Source organism: Panthera uncia, chromosome B1 (genome assembly GCF_023721935.1).
Source record: "Panthera uncia isolate 11264 chromosome B1, Puncia_PCG_1.0, whole genome shotgun sequence".
NCBI classification, from domain to species: Eukaryota; Metazoa; Chordata; class Mammalia; order Carnivora; family Felidae; genus Panthera; species Panthera uncia.
Genome location: NC_064811.1, coordinates 30,606,935 through 30,625,922, shown reverse-complemented (window position 1 = coordinate 30,625,922; position 18,988 = coordinate 30,606,935). Strand labels below are relative to the sequence as shown.

General features: G+C 45.2%; 1 long non-coding RNA gene across 3 annotated transcripts in view; it reads right to left on the bottom strand.

Moving 5' to 3' along the window:
• LOC125922701 (uncharacterized) overlaps window positions 1–18,988 on the bottom strand; it is an 85,176-nt gene that overhangs the window by 4,501 nt on the left and 61,687 nt on the right. For all 3 annotated transcript variants that reach the window (XR_007457749.1, XR_007457748.1, XR_007457750.1), the window contains one exon: window positions 10,159–10,208. This is a non-coding gene — a long non-coding RNA (uncharacterized LOC125922701). The remainder of the gene's footprint in view (window positions 1–10,158; window positions 10,209–18,988) is intronic.

Here is an 18,988-nt window from a genome sequence, read left to right as displayed (position 1 = left end):
GAAGAAGGAAGGAGGGAAGAAAGGAGGAAGGAAGGAAGGAAGGAAGGAAGGGAAGAAGGAAGGAAAGAAGGGAGGAAGAAGGGAAGAAGGAAGGAAGGAAGGAAGGAAGGAAGGAAGGAAGGAAGTGAGGGGAGGGAGGGAGGAAGCTAGGAAGCATCAGGCCTTGAGCCACACCTTGTGTTCCCAGCATCTCAGAGGCTGACGGGACCCTGGGGAACCCTGGCCCAGCCACAGTCCCCACCCTGTGCCGCTGTGGCCAGGGCCACGTGAGCAACACGTTCTGCACTGAAATGACTGCAGAGCTTTAACAGGCCAACTGGAGAGCCACCACTTCCCTGTTTCTTATAGAATTTATAAGTCATCTGTGGCTTTAGGCTCCCCTCCTCCTCCCCCAGAAAAACCACAGGATCTATATTTTCCTTCAGAGCCATGTAATAGAAAGGATGTTGTAAAGGTTTTCCCCTTTCAGGATCAAGTTTCTGGTTTGGCTTCTCAGCCCAGCCCCCACTGGCCTTTGGGGCACAGCACCCGGGTTTCTGCCTGGCCTGGTCCCTCACCTGAGGGCCCTGCTCCGGGCCTCTCCCGCCTCTCTCTGCCAGTGGAGACGGCCTCTTCCTGGTCACAGGCTCTGCCTTCTCCCACCTGCCCGGAGTTTTCCCTCCCCAGGGACATTCCTTCTCTCACTGAGGTGGCTCCAGTGTCCACGGCTGTGTAACTGCGTGACTGCTGGCGGAAAGGGTGGGGACTAATGTATTCACATCCAACCTCTGCCTGCCCATATCCACGACTTCCTTCCTTCTATGAGGATTCCTAATGTCAAATTCAATTTATTCCTCTTTTCATATGTCACTTTAGTGTCCACATCTTGCTTTTGGCAAGGAGCTCTCCCATTTCCAAGAGGGAAAAGGAAATACTCCTTGTCCAGTGTGACACCTGGACATGGGGACAGGGGAGGGTGGGGTACACGCTCTTAATTAACACCTTCACAAGGGGCAGTCTACCTGCCTTCTCCCTGCTCCCCCGCCTCACTTGGACAATGGCTAACTTGGAGGTTAGAACTTAGCTGTCAGGTGCCTCGTATTACTTAGTAGAATCAAAATTTGCTTTGTCTTTGGAGTATAAAAAATCAGTCGAGAGGCAAAGGGCAAATCCCTTGCAACCATCGGCTGGTTTATACAGGAGGAAAAGCAAATACCATTAGGAGGGTATGTCCACCCACCGCGGGTGCCCACCTGCTTCTGGAGTCCTGTGTTGGGGGTTAACTCTGCCCTGTGTTTTATGTTGAAGTTAAACAGTCCTGTGTTTGAAGATGGACATGCGAATGCTCTGTCAGTTACTAATCAAGTCTCGTTGCTGGAAAATCCTGTTCCACAGGGTCATGGGGGAGGCGGGGTGGGGGAGGGGCGTGGAACAGGAAGACCACAGAGTCAGGCGTTTTCCAACCAGGCAGAGAAATGGAGTATTCATCAGGAAGACAAGACATACAGAAAAAGGCTCAAGCCGGCTGTCAAGGGCTGCCTTTGAACAGTGATTGTCCCGAAGAGTGACGGAGGCAGGTCAAAGGGCACAGGAACCAGCTTGTAAAGGTTCTACTGGTCAGATCCGGAACTATTGGAGCATCAAAATAAATACTACCGATACAAAGCGTTAGAGCCCCCTGAATAAAACGAGGATCTGTGTGTCCACGTGGATATAAATTCAGGGAAAGCTCTGCCTTATAAGTAGAAAGCCAGCTAACCCGCACACAAGGAATCATGGCACTAGAAAAATCTCCATCATAACAGTAACTGATTCAAGCAAGGGTCATCAGTGGATGCTGACATTAGCGGGCAAGGGTTCGGGGAGAACAGAACGGTTCATCTCTAAGCACGCCACCTGCTTACGGGTACAACAGTATCGGTACGGTGGAGGAACTATGCACACAGCACCTGCACCCGATACCCAAAGGTGACATTGCCCGCAATGAGACTGACCAGCTCCAGGGGCCCCTGATGGGAGGCACTGAGAACTCAGCATCACTTCTCTGGTTTTCCTGCCACGAGAATGTAACCTGGGTGGAAGCCTGAAGCCATGTCAGTCAAACCCAAATGGGGGGATATTCTGCAAAACAAACTGGCCTGTACTCTTAACGAAATGCACGACTGTTGTGAAAACCAAAGACTGCGGAGCTAGTCCAGACTAAAGAAGACTAAGGGGATAGGACAGCCGAATGAAATGTATAAGCTTTTGGCTAAAAGGTCCTTACTGACAAAATTGTTGAAATCTGAATAAGGCCTGTCGATTAGGTAACAGTATTAAATCAATGTTAATTTCCTGATTTTGATCAGTGCACTGGGGTATATAGGAGAATGCCCTTGTCCTTAGGAAATACACGGGAAAGTATTAAGGAGGAAGGGTATGATATCTGTAATTTACTAAAATGATTCAGCAAAAACGCGCATGTGCGTGCGTGCGTGTGTGTGTGTGTGTAGGAAAGAGAAGAATAAAGCAAATCTGGTAAATGTTAACTTTTGGGCACAGTGAGAGGAGGGTATTTGAAAATTCTTTGCACTTTTCTTACAACTTCTCAGTAAACCTGATGTAATGTCAAAATGAAAAAAGAAAAAAAAGTGGGAAATTAAAAAAAAAAAGCACCAATCTACTGTTAATTGTTGTTCTGTCTGTCCCTGGGCTAGGACCTAGCAGGTGTGGGAAATCACTGATAATCATATTCCCTACAAAGCAGCACAGGGGGAAAGGTTGTAGAAAGGAGCTCACCAAAAGCCCCCCGATTTCTCTGGACGTAGCTGTGATCCTGAGTGCATCCTGAAGACCTTTACTCAATAACCAGTCCCAGCCTCTGAAGGCAAAGAAGGTCTGGTTCCTGTCCTCAGCTGCCCCGCCTTCGAGAGGGACTTACAGCCTGGTGCTTGGGGGTCCATCAGCTGTCTGCCTCCCCTTCTAATCCCAGGCGCCCCTCAGGCAACACCTAACTCAGGGCGGCGTCCAGCTCACACGGAGCCCTACACACTTGACATTCAAACAAAGGGATGACTGGTGAGTGACAGCTGTGAGTGAATAAGAGGGGACTATGGGATTTTACCAGTCACTCCATTCGGGGGCCTGCCTCTTCCCGTGATCGCACTACCCAGTGGTCCAGAACAAAAAGCCAAGCGCAGGAGCTGAGAGATGGGAAGGACTGCGTTCCTCCCTCTGGGCTCGGGAAACAGCACCCACCACCCTTTGTGCAATTCCCAGGGTCAAGGGTGTTCTGCTGCAAGGGTTCTAGTCAAGGAGCTTTAGAGGCAGCCAGGAAGTGGTCTGAGTTTACAGAAGTTGGAATACTTGGAAGACAGACACCATAAAATCAAACACTTGAATTTCAGCTCCGTTTTGGAAAACCAGCTGTGTGTTCGGAGAAGAGCTGTGATTTCATGTCATGTGGTCAGCAGGTGAAGCTGACAGACATTTAGTGAGTCGTTTCTGGAACCGAGGAATGAGTGAAAATAGTTGCCAGGTGCTGAAGAAAATTACCAGGTGCTTTATACAATAAATAAGAGATGGTCTGCCCAGCTTCAGCACGGGCACTGGATTCGTAACTGGAAAGGGACAAGAAGAGACATTCTTAGACTGCTCAATCCACTTTCTCAGCAGAACCACTGCCTCCTTCCTGGACAGCCCTTGAAAACTCTCGGTGAGTTTCCTTTTCTCCTAAAGAGGCTGAGCTTCAGTGATGGTGGAGAGCCTGAAAGCCTATATGAGGACCTTTATTATCACTGTCAATCACCTATTTTAGGCTACGATCCGTGTTAGCATCACCTAGAGCTGGGCTTGATGGGATATTTATGTGCAGAGATGTGTTTTGTAGGTTTCCCCCCTGAAACGGGTCCCTGGTCACAAAGGTTTGGAACAGCAGAGATTAAAGATGAACATGTTCATGGTTATGAAAAAGAGCCACTTCACCTTGTTTAGCTCTGCAGTTACCCAAATTATGTGAACACAGAATTTTTTTTTCCCCATAAAAGACTTCCTAACCACGAAACTTCGGTTTTGTGAAATATTTTGGGAAAAACCACAGTTGAAATGACAGTCCTAATCATCTGGGGGGAGTGTTGTGCCTCAAGTAACAAGTGTAGTATGCTGTTTGGGCGACCCGAGCCAGGCAAAGTGTGCGCCAGGAGTCACGTGTTGGCAGTGGCTCCATCACCAACTGCTCACGCGTGGGAGGGTCGTGTGATCGCTTGAGTCCGCGAGGTCAAAGGTCTCTTCCAAATCTGACAACCTGAAAGGGGAATCAGTGAAGAACAGGAATGTCCCCCATAGACCCTCTATTCATCTTGGTTGACACACTGATAGTCCGGTGAGTGCTGAGGCAAGGCAGGCACCGACAGGACCCTCGTGCGGGTGAGGTTTCTCTCCAGGGCTTGTCAACCACCCCACGGTCATTCCGCCGACGTGTGTCTGGGTCCCGGGGCCACATTCACCCAGCACATGATCCTGACTTAACGTAAAAAGCTTCTCCTCCGTGTCCCCTGGCTCATTTCAGGTCTGCAGCTCTGTGGTAGGGGTCTCCTCAGCCTCTTTCCAGGGAGTACCGCGGGAGACAGTGTGTGTAACAGCAAAGCCCCTGGGAGGGCCGAGGCCGCAGATCACGGGGACCCTGTGAGGCTGGAAGATATGCACTGTCGGACCCCCTTTTCCACTGGAGTGGGCTGGGGGAGACGCAGGCTACCGGTCTGGAGATTAGGGTCTCGGGAGCCAAAGGAACAAACTGGTCTCTGTGGGTGAAATGTCAGGGTTGAAATTGGTATTTCTTTTTTTTTTTTCTGAATATATTTTTTTAATGTTTGTTTATTTTTCAGAGAGAGAAAGAGACAGAGTGCCAGCAGGGGAGGGGCAGAGAGAGACGGAGACACAGAATCTGAAACAGGCTCCAGGCTCCGAGCTGTCAGCACAGAGCCCGACACGGGGGTCAAACTCATGGGCCCGAGATCATGACCTGAGCTGAAGTCAGAGGCCCAACTGAGCCACCCAGGTGCCGTGAAATTGGTATTTCTTGATGAAAGACTGCCCTGGGCCCACTCAAATCGTGCTATTGAAAGCACTGCCTGCCTGGCCTCTCCCAAGGCTGATCTTGCCAGTATATGCACCCAATGAGGGTGTCTACACGGTTTCTGTGGTGCTTCCATTCCCCGTCCCATAACTTTACTGCTGCTGGAGTCACAGGGTCCTCGGTGTCTGTATTATATGTGGAAAAACAAAAGACTTTTACAACAGTGAGAATGTCACTCCATTTTTCTGTTCTTGTGGTCCATATACTTGTATATCACAATCTTTTTGATCTTAATAACATTTCTTTTTTTATTAAAAATTTTTTAACATTTATTTTCGAGAGAGAGAGAGAGAGAGAGAGAGAGAGACAGCACAAGTGGGGGAGGGCGCGTGAGAGAGGGAGACACAGAATCCTAAACAGGCTCCAGGCTCCGAGCTGTCAGCACAGAGGCTGACGTGGGGCTCGAACCCACAAACTATGAGATCATGACCTGAGCCGAAGTCAGACGCTTAACCGACTGAGCCACCCAGGCACCCCAATCGATTTACAAACATTTCTATGACCTTTTCTTCTATTCAAAATCTAATATCATTTTTTTCTTTTCAGATGTCGTCATTAATCTGCTGTCCTTAAGACAGATGTTTTATGAGTGGTCACAGTCATCACATAGTGTCTCCACTGATACGACTCTCCATTGAATCCATGGTGTTATATCAGGCACTGTACCAGGTTCTGGGGAAATAATGGCATTCCAGGTGCTCCCCGTTAGAACTTATAGTCTTGAATGTGTGTGTGGTGGTGGGGAGGGGGGAGTATACGTGTGGGGTGGGGTGGGATGTATGCAAACATTCGGGAAGGTTCACCACACCACACCAGCATTTCAGCATCGTGGTTAAAGGAGTAATCTAGGGTCAGAGCTGTGGGTTTCCATCTACCTCTGCACTTACTAGTTTTGTGACCTCTGGGCAGATTTCTTAGCATCTACGAGCTTCAGTTGTCTAATCTGTGTAATGGGAATGATAGCTGTTTCTGCTTGTGAAGAGTGTTCTGAAAATGGAATGAGCTAGGAGTTTGTAAGGCATTTACTATGGTGTCTGGGGGACTACCAGTAGTCTTTGACACTCAGAATAAGTAGATCACATTTGGGTGTTCTCTACTCATCAAGTACTGTTTTGGGGAACTTTCATGTACTCATTTATTTTAACTTTACAGCAACCTTTAAGGTGCGAACTGCTGTTTTACAGATAAGTAAATGGATCTAAGTTAGAAAATGGTACGATGTAGCTGTTAATGCTGTTGTTCTAGTTTTCACTAATATTAATATTTCCTGGCATCTGTCTTGGTGGGTCCTGTTGATTTCTGAGTCCACTGGATTACACAACAAGCAGCAGTTTGGGATCCTGTAACTTTTTGCACAAGGGAACTGGATCCTCTTGATCTGGGCTCTGACAGAATTTGGTAGGTGTGCTTGCTTCTATGACCACCAGATGGCAGTATACATCGGTCATTTAATTTAAATTAGAGGAAGGGACTTGGTGTGGGAAAGGCCTCTGAAACGAAAATTAGGGCACAAATAGTGTAGGTGCTTTGCCATGTGGCAAAGTTAGGGAGTAGGTGATGTGGTAAATATTTCAGACAGTGACGGTCACCTTTAAGTCTTGGTGGCCATGGCACCACCATACACGCCAGGGCCTCTTCTAGCTCTGGCGGGACATGAGGTTAGTTCTGTCATCTGGGTAGATCATGGTGGAGTCAAAAGGCTCCCACAGTTCTACAGAGAGCACTGTTGACACAATGACTGCCCGTCGGAACCCGAGATTGGAGAGTCGGCCTCGCTCCCTTCTAGTATGCTCAGACAGTGATTCTGTGGACGTTGCTGCGGAGGAAGACGCATGTGAGGTGTGCAGTTACCCTTCCTCCCGGGGGTTAGATATGATGCTGCTGGGCCTGTCCATTTGGCTGCTCCTCCTGGCCATCCTTGCGCTCTACCTAGACCCCATGGCCGCCCATGTGTGAGCTGGCCGTGGGGACCCATCTTCTGGGAACATGAACAGCACGTTTTGGAGAATCTTTAGACAACAGAAATATAGTTTCTTTGGGAAGATCTTTAAAATCTGAAGTGAAGATGATGTATTTTTACTTAACACGTGCAGTTCTCTGTCTTTTCCACGGGGATCAGTGGACCCCCTTCTGTCATACCCTTGACCACCATGGTAACAGTATCATCTGACAAAACTCATCTCGACTCAGTTTGTTGGGTTGCCCTACTGACTTCAAGTGGTCCAAGTGGCAGAGGAAGCTATGCAATCTTTAGTAGGGCATCTGCTCAGAAACCTAAGAGACACCCTTGGCATTAGCACATGATCACTTTCATTTTTCTGGCCATTTTATCAGAAACCAGTCACAGAACATGTATGAAATCACAGAGGGGGTCTAGGAGAAGAGGAGGAAAAACTGAATATCCAGTACATAATGTAATGAGGGGATGGGCCCTGGCATCAAAATCTGGATTGGCCTGTTTAGAAGCCAGGTGACCTTGAGTAAGTCATTTCACTTCTCAGTTTTGCCAACCACTAAGTGGGGGGAAATAGTAACACCTAATCTCGCAGAGTTCCTATTAAGATCACATGATTAGGGGCACCTGGGTGGCTCAGTCGGTTAAGCGTCCGACTTCGGCTCAGGTCATGATCTCACAGTCCGTGAGTTCGAGCCCCGCATCAGGCTCTGTGCTGACGGCTCAGAGCCTGGAGCCTGTTTCAGATTCTGTGTCTCCCTCTCTCTCTGCCCCTCCCCTGTTCATGCTCTGTCTCTCTCTGTCTCAAAAGTAAATAAACGTTAAAAAAAATTAAAAAAAAAAAAAAAAGATCACATGATTAGATCGTGTGCTAGGCCTGGCAAAGTGTGCCTGGCAAGTAGTAGGTTCTTAAATGTTGACTGCTGTCATGTTCACCGTCATCATCCATGAAAATATTCTTTAACCACTGGATGCTACTGAATTTTAGATACTGTGAATACAAACAAGCATTGTTCTGACCAAATCCTCCCTGGAAAGCCATGGGAATCAGGGTGCATCTCCAACACACGGTATGCCTCTTAATTGGTAAGTAGCTTTATCTGGCAGGTGGAAGAAGTCTGCATGAAACTTGAAGCATTTAGAAAAAGCCAAGTTTTGGAAAGGATGAGGAAGACTTAGAGGAGGCAATGTGGACAGAAGTTTATACAACGCAGTCTTGTAAGGCTACAAATAATGACAGCTTTCTTTTTTCTTTTACTTATTTTTTAAATAGGCTTCACGCTCAATGTGAAACCCAACACGAGGCTTGAACTCACAACCCTGAGATCAAGACCTGAGCTGAGATCAAGAGCCAGATGCTTAACTGACCGAGCCAGCCAGGCGCCCCAATAATGAAGCATAGCTCAGGGCTAGGTGCTTGGCATCACCTAGTTCTGAGTAAATCCCAGTATCCTAGAGTGCCCAAACCACAAAGAATCTTAGAGAACATCCCGCTCAATCACCTCATTTTATAAAGGTGCTCAGGACTCAAGGTTAGAAGCATGAACTGGTCATAGGATAAGAAAAAACAGATTGTCCCATACTTATAGATGACCCTGCACATGCAGAATTGAATCCCCAATGTTTCTTGGAAGTATAGTGACAACAGCTTGTGCACTTGAAAAGATTGAACATGGTTCTAAGGCCTCAATAATCCCGAGGCATGTAACTGGGGGCCACTCTGCTAGTTATTAGGACACAAAGAGGCAGAGGACCTCTGCCATTTTGCTAAAGGGCTCACCACCCATTCATGCAACATACATTTTCTGAGCACCTATTATGTGCCAACTACTGAACTCAATTCCAGGGATCTGGAGAGAGTTTACAGTCTAGCAAGGGAAAAATACATAAATAATATCCAAGCAGATGACTAGTCTAGTGTTAGGAGATTGAAAGACGTCATACGATGTTACATAAGGAGCACCTGAGTAATCTTAGGAAGATTAGGAAGAGCTTGTGGGCAGAGGTGAGCAGATAATGGTGCTGGTGGAGTTCGGAACCACATTCCAGGGTGAATGCAACGTGAAGGCAGGAATGCTATCCCTTATACTGTCTTAGACCCATCCTTTTCTCTCCTCGTGCACTGCCATTGCCCCCATCCTACGACATTATCACCTCTTTTTTTTTTTAAGTTTATTTACTTTGAGACACAGAGAAAGTGAGCAGGGGAGGGGCAGAGAGAGGGAAAGGAAGAGGGAATCCCAAGCAGGCTCCACACTGTCCGTATGGAGCCAGACACGGGACTCGAACCCACGAACCCCAAGATCATGACCCGAGCCAAAATCAAGAGTCAGATACTTAACTGACTGAGCCACCCAGGCTCCCCAAAATCACCTCTTTCTTATTTGAATTACTGCAGTTCCTCCAGCCACCTGCATCCACCCGATACATTCGCCACATGGAAGCCATGTGATCTTTTTAGGACACACATTTGAATCACATCATTCCTCATACCTAAGACTTCTCAAAGGTGCCCGATGCCCTCAGGATATTTAATAACATTTAACAACAATGATGATGATAAAAATATCAAACTTACACAGAGCTTCCTATGTACCTGGTGTTCACCTTCGTGCTTTATGGGTATAATTGATCCTCATTATTTGTGGATTTCGTATTTGTGAAATCCTCTAACTTGCAAAAATTTATCTGCAACCCCAAAATGAATACTCAGTGTGCTTTTGCAGTCATTTGTGGACAAGAGCTGAGTGTTATTGGAGTGGTCTGACGTGCACATTTCTCGCTAAGCTCAAACAAGGCAACGTTCTGCCATCTTGTTTCAGTTCCTCATATCGTAAAGCTTTCAGTGTCAAGACTCAGTTGGGTCATGCTCATCTCACATGTTTTAGAACTGCATCCCAGACCCACACAACTAGAAAGGAAATAACAAAATTCTACGCAAACCTGAACGAAGCCAGAAAGAAACAGACTTCGGGGATTGCTCTGTCTACTGGCTTTCGTGTGTCAGGTAATAAAAACTGCAGTGAAAGACCAAGTAATAGAAAATTTACTGGAAAATGGGAAGTACAGACTTTTCCCTCCAAAGCATAAAAAGGAAAAGAAAATGGCTTACCTGTTGTGGAGATTGTCCATTGGGTTTCTCTGGAAGTTTAACTTCTCTTCCTGCAACAACAAAAACGTTGCAGATTGAGTCTGCAAGTTGCCTCCTGTTCACAGCCAAGTTGTATCTTGAAAGTGACAGCAGACAGCATGTCCTGAGGGGGTGCGAGGCAGTGAGGTGGGGGAACGGAGTTCCCTTGCCTGGGAGACTAGTGTCTTGGGACTTGCCACGCCTTGGTTTGCAGCCTCGCTGCTGAATCAGCAATCAATTAACAACCACCCAACTTCAGTGTTTTCCTCTATAAAAAGGTTGTAGTGACATTTAAATGGCACAACATGTAAGTAGTTTATCACATGCTGGGCATGCTGGGATTATTCAATAACCAAAAGCTACTGTTGTTATTTATTACTGTTGGTAAATACCACATGACAATGCACTTCTTCTCTGATGGGTAAAGTTTCGACTAAACAGAAAAAAAAAGTCAAGGAATTTTCTCCCTGTAGACCTATCAAATAATCAAAGTTTCAATGAATACATATGCAGTATCTTAATAAAATACATAATTGAGAAAATAGCATTGCTTAGTGAAAATAATGGTGTGTAAGATTTGAGAAAGTAAAGCTAGTGTTCAGATTTTTACCAACTTCTCTGTGACTATTAGAATAATTCACCGACATCAAGACACGACATTTTCAGGAAATGCTCTAAGTCTGCTCCCAGGTAAATTACTTTGTGAGATACTGAATTCCACAATAGTGGAATGGTTTCACCCTTTTGGTAATTCACTTTCACTGTCCGGTAATGTCTTTTCACTCAGTATTATTTCTTATCGTTTAATTATTCCTTAATATCGAATACATTGCTGAAAGGTCAGGTGATTCTATTCTTAATTTTGACACAGCGTTCATAATTCAACTCAAATATTATTTGGTAAGAAAGACATGAGAAAGGCAAAGTCCACGGCCTCAGGGAGCTAGCCATCTGGCTGGGGAGGGCACGGAGACAACGAGAGTTTACAAGTCACTAAAATACTATGCAGGGTACAAATAATGCCATCAGAGGAACAAACAAAATCTCAGGACTGCGAGGTTGTGTCACTGGGCTGGCAGGCATTCGCTGACATTTGAGAGAAACTGTGGCAGATGGAAAAATAACGATGGTGAGATGTGGTGGGAGGGCCTTTCGGGTAGAGGGAACGTGGCAAACAGAGGACAGGAAATGATGGGAGTTATTATTTAGTGAAATCACTGAATTCCTACTGTGTGCCAGGCTCCAGGAAACTGCAGGGAATGGTACACCCACATGGGGTGTACCCTATAAAATGACAGCCCTAGCTGCAAAAGAGTGAGTATTCTGGATTTCTCAGTGTTTAAGGAACTTGGAATCTGCCATGCGGTTGGTAGACTTGCCATGTGCCAAGTGCATTGAAGGAAACCAGATGGATATGGCAGTTTGGAGTTACAGTTAAGACCCTACTTAAGAGTAAAGAATGGACCTTGAAGAGGGAGCATTTAAACTGAGATCCACAGAATGAGAAGGAGCTCTCAACAAGCCATGCCCTTGTTAAGAAGCCTTAAGTGGTTCTGCATTGCCAGCCAATGTCCTTTAACGTCCTCAGCTCAGCATTCGGGACCTTCCACAATATGGCACGAGTGGCTCTGCTAGATTAGTTCTGAAGCTTCTCTAGCCACCCCTACTCCCAGCCAATCTGGATTTTCCACTCTTTTCTAAACAGGCTTACATTTTTCCTGTTTCTATGCCTTTGCACATATTATTTCTCCCAGCTGGCTTGCAAAATTCTACTGATCCTTCAAACCTCATTGCACACCACCTCCTCCATGAGATTTTTTTTTTTTAAACCTAAGTAATTACTCCACTATTTTCATTTCTGTGGAATCTTATCTTCTTGGACGGCTCCAATCACTTTTTGCCTTCATTATTACAGTGATTGGTTTATATAACGTTCCCTCCACTGGCCTGTAAACGTTTAGTAGGGAGGGGTCACGGCTTCACCATTGTTCACGCACATGTTGTGTCTTCTGACACGGTGACTTGCATATAGAGGTACACGGCATGACTTCTGAAAATATGAGTTATAAGTATCACTGGGAACTTTAAGATGCTTAATACCAATGTATCATATTATAAAACAACAGTGTACATATTTAACCAGATCTAAGATGCACATGTATTCATTCACTTTTTAACGCTTCTGAAACTGAAATGCAACTTACATTCACTGGCACATCATGGTTAAATTTGAGGCATTATTTTCTATTTTTGTGGTATATAACAGTACATGTTATAATCTGTGACATCAAATATTCACTGAAATGTGGCATTTTAATACCATAATTTGTTATCTCAGGAATATATTATGTGTATATTTACTAAATATATCCTATGTTAAATAAGTGTCTACCTGGAACACAATTAGATGAATATTATATAAGACACGGTCCATTTACCCAAGAATCTTCATTTAATTAATTAATTTATTTGCTATATTTATTTATTTAATATAATTTATTTTCAAGTTGGCTAACATACAGTGTATACAGTGTGCTCTTGGTTTTGGGGGTAGATTCCCATGATTCATCGCTTACATACAACACCTAATGCTCATCCCAACAAGCGCCCTCCTCAATGCCCATCACCCATTTTCACCATCACCCATTTTCACTCCCCCCCCCCCCCCCCCCCCCCCCCCCCCCCCCCCCACCGCCATCAACCCTCATTTGTTCTCTGTATTTAAGAGTCTCTTATGGTTTGGCTCCCTCCCTCCCTCTCTGTTTGTAACTAAAGATTTTATTTTTAAGTAATTTTTACACCCAATGTGGGGCTCAAACTTACAACCCAGAGGCCAAGAGTCCCATGTTCTACTGACTGAGGCAGCCAGGCACCCCTAACCCAAGAACCTTCTAAGATGAAAACTAACAATATCCAGAGATGGACTTAAGAATTTTACTTCTACGCACTACATAAAGATCATGTATCAAAACAAAAACAATAACCAGAAATAAGACCCTTCAAATGAATTCTATTTTTTTTTCCCAGAATGACTTTTTGAAACAAATTCTTTCCAAAGAAAATATTTTGTTGTTGTTTATTGGCTTTGTTGGTGCTTATTGGCTAATTTATTTGTTGGGCAAGATAGCATTGACATTACCTTGGGTTGTCCGTGGTGAGGACCCAGTGGCTGGTAAAACCAATCAGGCCTAAGTATTATGAGAGTTTGGGGGAAGAAGAAATCCCAGTGTGGTCGAGCTGCCAGGAAAGGCTTGATGGAGAAATGCAGACATGGGAGGTGGCAGAAATTAGACAGGGCAGGGGTAGGAGAGAATATGGGACTCGTGCAAAAGACAGTGGGGAGGCCCATGCTATGGATTTGGAGATGAAAATGGCATCTCTGAGGTTACCGGGGCCTCTGAAAGTAGGCACAGAAGACCTAATGTGACCTGATTGGTGATGCGGGTAGGTTCCCGAGCAGCAAGTGGCAGAATGGCAGCAATACATCAAAAAGCCTCCCTTGCTGGCAACAAACAAGGAACACCGCAAGAGTTCTGTGCAGAGACTTGCTAAGAGTTGATCCTTTGAATTAAGTGAGGAGATGGGATGAGCCTGGTATGTGGTGGTATCAAAGAGAAATCCAAAGGAAAGAGCAAATGTGGAAAACTAGCTTTTCAAGCTTTCTTTGGTTTTTGAGTTAGGCATTGATTTCTACTGTCCCTGGTTTCTCTTAGCGGTTTGGTGTATACACTTACTACATATAGTGTCTTGGGAAAGGTGTGTTGCCTCACTACCCATTTCACTGTGAGTAAAATAACAATTATATAGTACCTTTTTCAGAGAGCAGTTAGGGTTAAGTGAAAGAAAACAGTAGAGTATTGAGCACAGGGGTTGGTACAAACCATAATCTTAACATTAGCTATGATTTTTCATCCACTGTCATTGTCACCATCACCATGACCATCACCATCATCATCATCACCAATCAGTCAGTTTCTGTTTTTCTCCCTCCCACTCACTGGAAATTTCTTGAGTCCAATGGTCACATCTCATTATCTTTGTTTCTTCAACAAGGAATACAAAGTAGGACTTCCACAAATATGTACTGAGTTTTATGAAAAATAAAAAGCCAGATCTCCATGAAAGAAAGGATTTGCATGGCAAAAGGAGTTACTGAAATTATTCTCATTCTTGGAGGCTGGCAGATGGAAAGAATGGTGGTTCCATACACAGAACAGGTGGAAGGAGAACCTGTATTTGAGTGCAGTATTTGAGAGTGCCTGTGTTCAGCATTTAGCCTTCTGAGTTGGAGTGATGGGTGGGGAGATGGTTAAGGGAAAGGTGGCAGACAGAACAAATGCAGCCAGCCAATTCCCATTACAAAGGAAGAGGCATGCATAGCTCACAGAGAGAGCAAAGGTCCATAAAAACAGAAAGCCCATGGATGTGAAGTTAACTAGCAAGTTAGTAGGGTGGGAAGCCAAGAATCAGCCCAATTTAGCAGAATCCTTAAAGGCTTTAGGACAGAAGGGAAAAAGAAGGGAGGGCTAGAATCAGCATGATTTGGAAGCTGTTTAAGAAGCAGTTAGGGGGGCGCCTGGGTAGCTCAGTCGGTTGAGCGTCTGACTTTGGCTCAGGTCATGATCTCACACTCCGTGAGTTTGAGCCCTGCATCGGGTTCTGTGCTGACAGCTCAGAGCCTGGAGCCTGCTTCAGATTCTGTGTCTCCCTCTCTCTGACCCTCCCTCGTTCATGCTCTTTCTCTGTCTCAAAAATAAATAAGCATCAAAAAAAAAAAAAAAAAGCAGTTAGGGGGCACCGGGTGACTCATTCAGTTAAGTGTCTGACTTCTCCTCAGGTCATGATCTCGCAGTTCATGGGTTCGAGCCCTACGTCAGGCTCTGTGCTGACAAGTTAGGAGCCTGGAGCCTGCTTCAGATTCTGTGTCTCCCTCTCTCTCTGCCCTTCTCACGCTCGTGCTCTGTCTCTGTCTCTCTCAAAAATAAGCAAACATTAAAAAACAATTACAAAAAAAAAAAAAAAAAAAAAAGCAGGTTCCTAAATCCCTTTCTGCACTCCCAGCTTTTGGAGTGGTTTCTGCTCTTTATCTCACCTAAAGAATGTAAGTTTAGTGTCTGGAAAGGGTAAAACAGGGTCTCTGGACTAGGAATATAGTAGAGAACACACAGCAGAGGGCAGGGGTTCTGAATCCAAAACTGGGGATTAAGTGAACGTGTGCACGTGGAGTGCTGAGAGCCTCAGCCTGCTCCCTTCCTTGGCTCTGGGAATGCTGGCAGTCACCCTCAAGTTGTCCTCCAGACATCTAAGGAAGTCTCTAATACGAAAGACAGAGATCGAAACCAACCAACCGACCAACCAAAAAGCACTTAAAACAAAAAGTAGGGAGAAGAAAACTAAAGCTAAAACAAAACGATTGACAATAATATCCTCACCATGTCACCTGTATCCAAAAAGAACAGGGGATCTTTAAAAAAAAAAAAAATCAGAGAACAACAAAAACAACGAAAAGCTCTTGGAAACGAAATCAAGACAACAAAAATTAATATTTCACAGAATTTCAATTAAGAGTCTAGAAGAAAAAGAGGAAATCTTATAGAAGTAGGAAAAAAAAAAGATACAGAAAATCAAATGGAAGAGATAAAATAAATCTAGAGGATCAGTCCAGAAGATCCAACGTCCAAGCAACAGAAACTTGAAAAAGAGAGAATAAAAGGAAGGGAGGAATTCATCGACAAAATTATTTGAGAAAATTTCACGTAACTGAAGGACATGAGTTTCTAAATGAAAGCAGTCACCAAGTGCCCACCACAATAAATAAAAACAGACTCAATGCCAAGACACAGCATTGTGGTATTTCAGAACTGGGATGCTATAAGCTTCTAGAAAGAGAAAATCAGGTCGTATCCAAAGAGTTGGGGATCAGAACGGTTGTAGACTCCTCAAACACACACACACATACACACACGTGCGCGTGCGCACACACAACCCTCATTCTAAGCCAGGGCAAATGACCAGTTAAGTGAGAAGGTAGATAAAGATCTTTTCAGATATGACAGTTCTCAAAAAACTTACCATTCACACAACCTTCCCCTCCCGGAAAGGAAGCTATTGGAAAATGTCACAAACAAATGAAGGAGTAAACCAAGAGGGGGAAGCAAGGGATACAGAAAACAGGACATTAAACACAGGAGAGGGACAAAGTGTCCCCCAGGATGAGAGTGGCCAAGATCCCAGAATGCCAGCAGTGGACACAGTCACAGGGACGGCTCATTTGGACTGGACAAGGCAAGAAGGCTCTGGGCAGTTTTAAGAGAGGAAATTGATAGAATCCCTGAAGGATCCCAAAGAGAAAGATATATACGATAAGAAAAGAACTTGGGGTGGGACACCTGGGTGGCTCAGTTGTTAAGTACCTGACTTTGAGTCATGATCTTGCAGTTCATGAGTTCAAGTCCAGCATTGGGCTCTCTGCTGCCGATCATGGAGCCTGCTTTGGATCCTCTCCCTCTCTCTCTCTCTCCCCACCTTGCTTGCATTCATTCATTCTTTCTTTCTTTCTTTCTTTCTCTCTCAAAAATAAACATTAAAAAAAAGAAAAGAATTTGGGGTTGAATCAGGATAAGTATGCAGAATATTTAACACATGAAAAAATGAGCCACTTGTTACCCCAGAGAAAATGGAATTATACTTTTCCACCTGGACTGGCTGGGAAGAACATTTACAGAGTTGTAACAGATACTTAGTATTCACCAAACTAAGACTGGAGGGGGTGCGCAGCAGGGACTGGGAACATTTCTGGTGTGCGGTAGGGCAGAGGGTAGAAGCCGAATCATCTTCCATAGCGGAATAACGTCTAAAACTGAGAGAATATCAAGACATGGTGCTAGAAACATTCATTGAGAGAAACAAATAACCAAAATAATCAGCTAAAAAAAAAGTGCTTTTTCAAAAAAAAAAAAAAGTGTTTTCCTTGGAGGAAAGAAAAAATGTGCTCACAAGTGAGCAGTCAGGGCTCCCACGTATGAAGATGTGGGAACCGATCTAGTCGTAAAGAGCAAAATCTCGAGAAAGGGTACACCAGACGAGAGCAAGCAGTAACAAAGATGCTTTTGAAAGAGCTGAGTCACATCCATTTTCTTAACCTACATTAATTATTCAACATCTCGTACTGTGGGCCAGGCCATGTGCCAGTAGATGATCACAGCAGAATGAGTAAGACGTAAAGCTTATAACCTAGTGAGGTAGGCAAAACGTAAACAAATAATTATGATCCAGTGATATAATAGAGCTTATAAGCAAAGTATTATGAAAATGTGGGCACCAGCAATGAGCCTTTCAGAATTTTCTAGAGTTGTGCTGTCCACATGGTAACCACTGGCCACCTGTGGCTAGTGGCTACCATACTGGGCAACGTAAGACCTAAAACATGTTCCTCGTGGCAGAAAGTTCTATTGGATGGTGCTGGTCTGGAGGTTCTTAAATGGTGATTCTTACAGTGCTTTTCAAGTACATTAAACCCCTGAAGGGATCACATTCCATGGGTCTATTAGTAAATAGAGCTTTGAAGAGCTTGATATTTAACCAGCTAAGTTATCTGTCCATGGAAAGGAATTTTTACTCTGTTACAGGTTTTGTTTTCATCTGGAGCCACTTGGGGAGCGAGGAAGGGGTATTTCTTGCATCTCCTGATACTGTTTGACCACGCACAGATGTTGGGGGAGCAAATGCTACTGGTGACCAGACTCTGTGAGTCGTTGGGAAAGCACTTTTGCACAGTGGGAGGAGGGAAGAAAGAGCTCTGCAGAACTCCGAAACTCCTGAGTTTGAATTTTGGTGCCACTACTCGTTAGCTCTGTGGCCTCGAGCAAATCTCTCAACCTCTCTGGGCCTTTATGTGGTGTTTAGATGTGAGGGGCACAGGTAAAGCACGGATCAGGCTAAGCAGGTGGCAGAAACACAAAAATGGCGGCTGTCATTCATCTCGCTGTCCTTCATCCCCAACAGGCAGTAAGCACGCTGGTCAGGAAGGGCCCCATGTGAAGGAGAGGGCTGGCCCTCCTCACTTCTCATCACGACCCGGTTTCCTGGCTTTTGTTAAAGGATCTATCATTGACCAGGAAATGAAGTACCTACAACAGCATGGGAATTTTTTTTTTTTTTTTAGTTTATTTATTTATTTTTTTTTTGAGAGAGAAAGAGAGAGCAGGGGAGGGGAAGAGAGAGAGGATGAGAGAGAATCCTAAGCAGACTTCATGCTGTCAGCGCAGAGATGCAGGGCTTGAACTCATGAACTGTGAGATCATGACCTGAGCCAAAATCCAGTCAGATGCTTAATGGCTTAACCCACTGGGCCACCCAGGCACCCTGGGGGATTTGTGTTCAAAGCGGGGCAAAGGGAAGGAACAGGAAGGGCAATGAGATTTGCCGAAAGCCCAGGACATGCCAGACCCACCGGCAAGTACTGTATGTCCTATAAATCCTCCCAGGGTCTAAGAGAAGTGGAAGGACGGGAGGAAGGCGGCTGGCAGGAAGGTTTGTGGGTGGTGGAGAGACAGCATGGTGGGACACAGACCCACGGGGACGGGCCAGAGTTCCATGGGGAATGCCACACCAGGGCCCCATGGGATGAAACACTCAGTTCATGATGACAGCTGGGGGCAGTGTGTGGGTCTCATGGGTGGGCCCAGGCCAGTGGTAGTGAGCAGAGGTGGCCTGGGTGACCTGAGCCAGCCCTTCACTTCTCCACAGGTGTTTGCTTAGGGTTTACACTAACCCTAAGTTAGACTGGTGGACAGTCTCCATCTCTGTTACC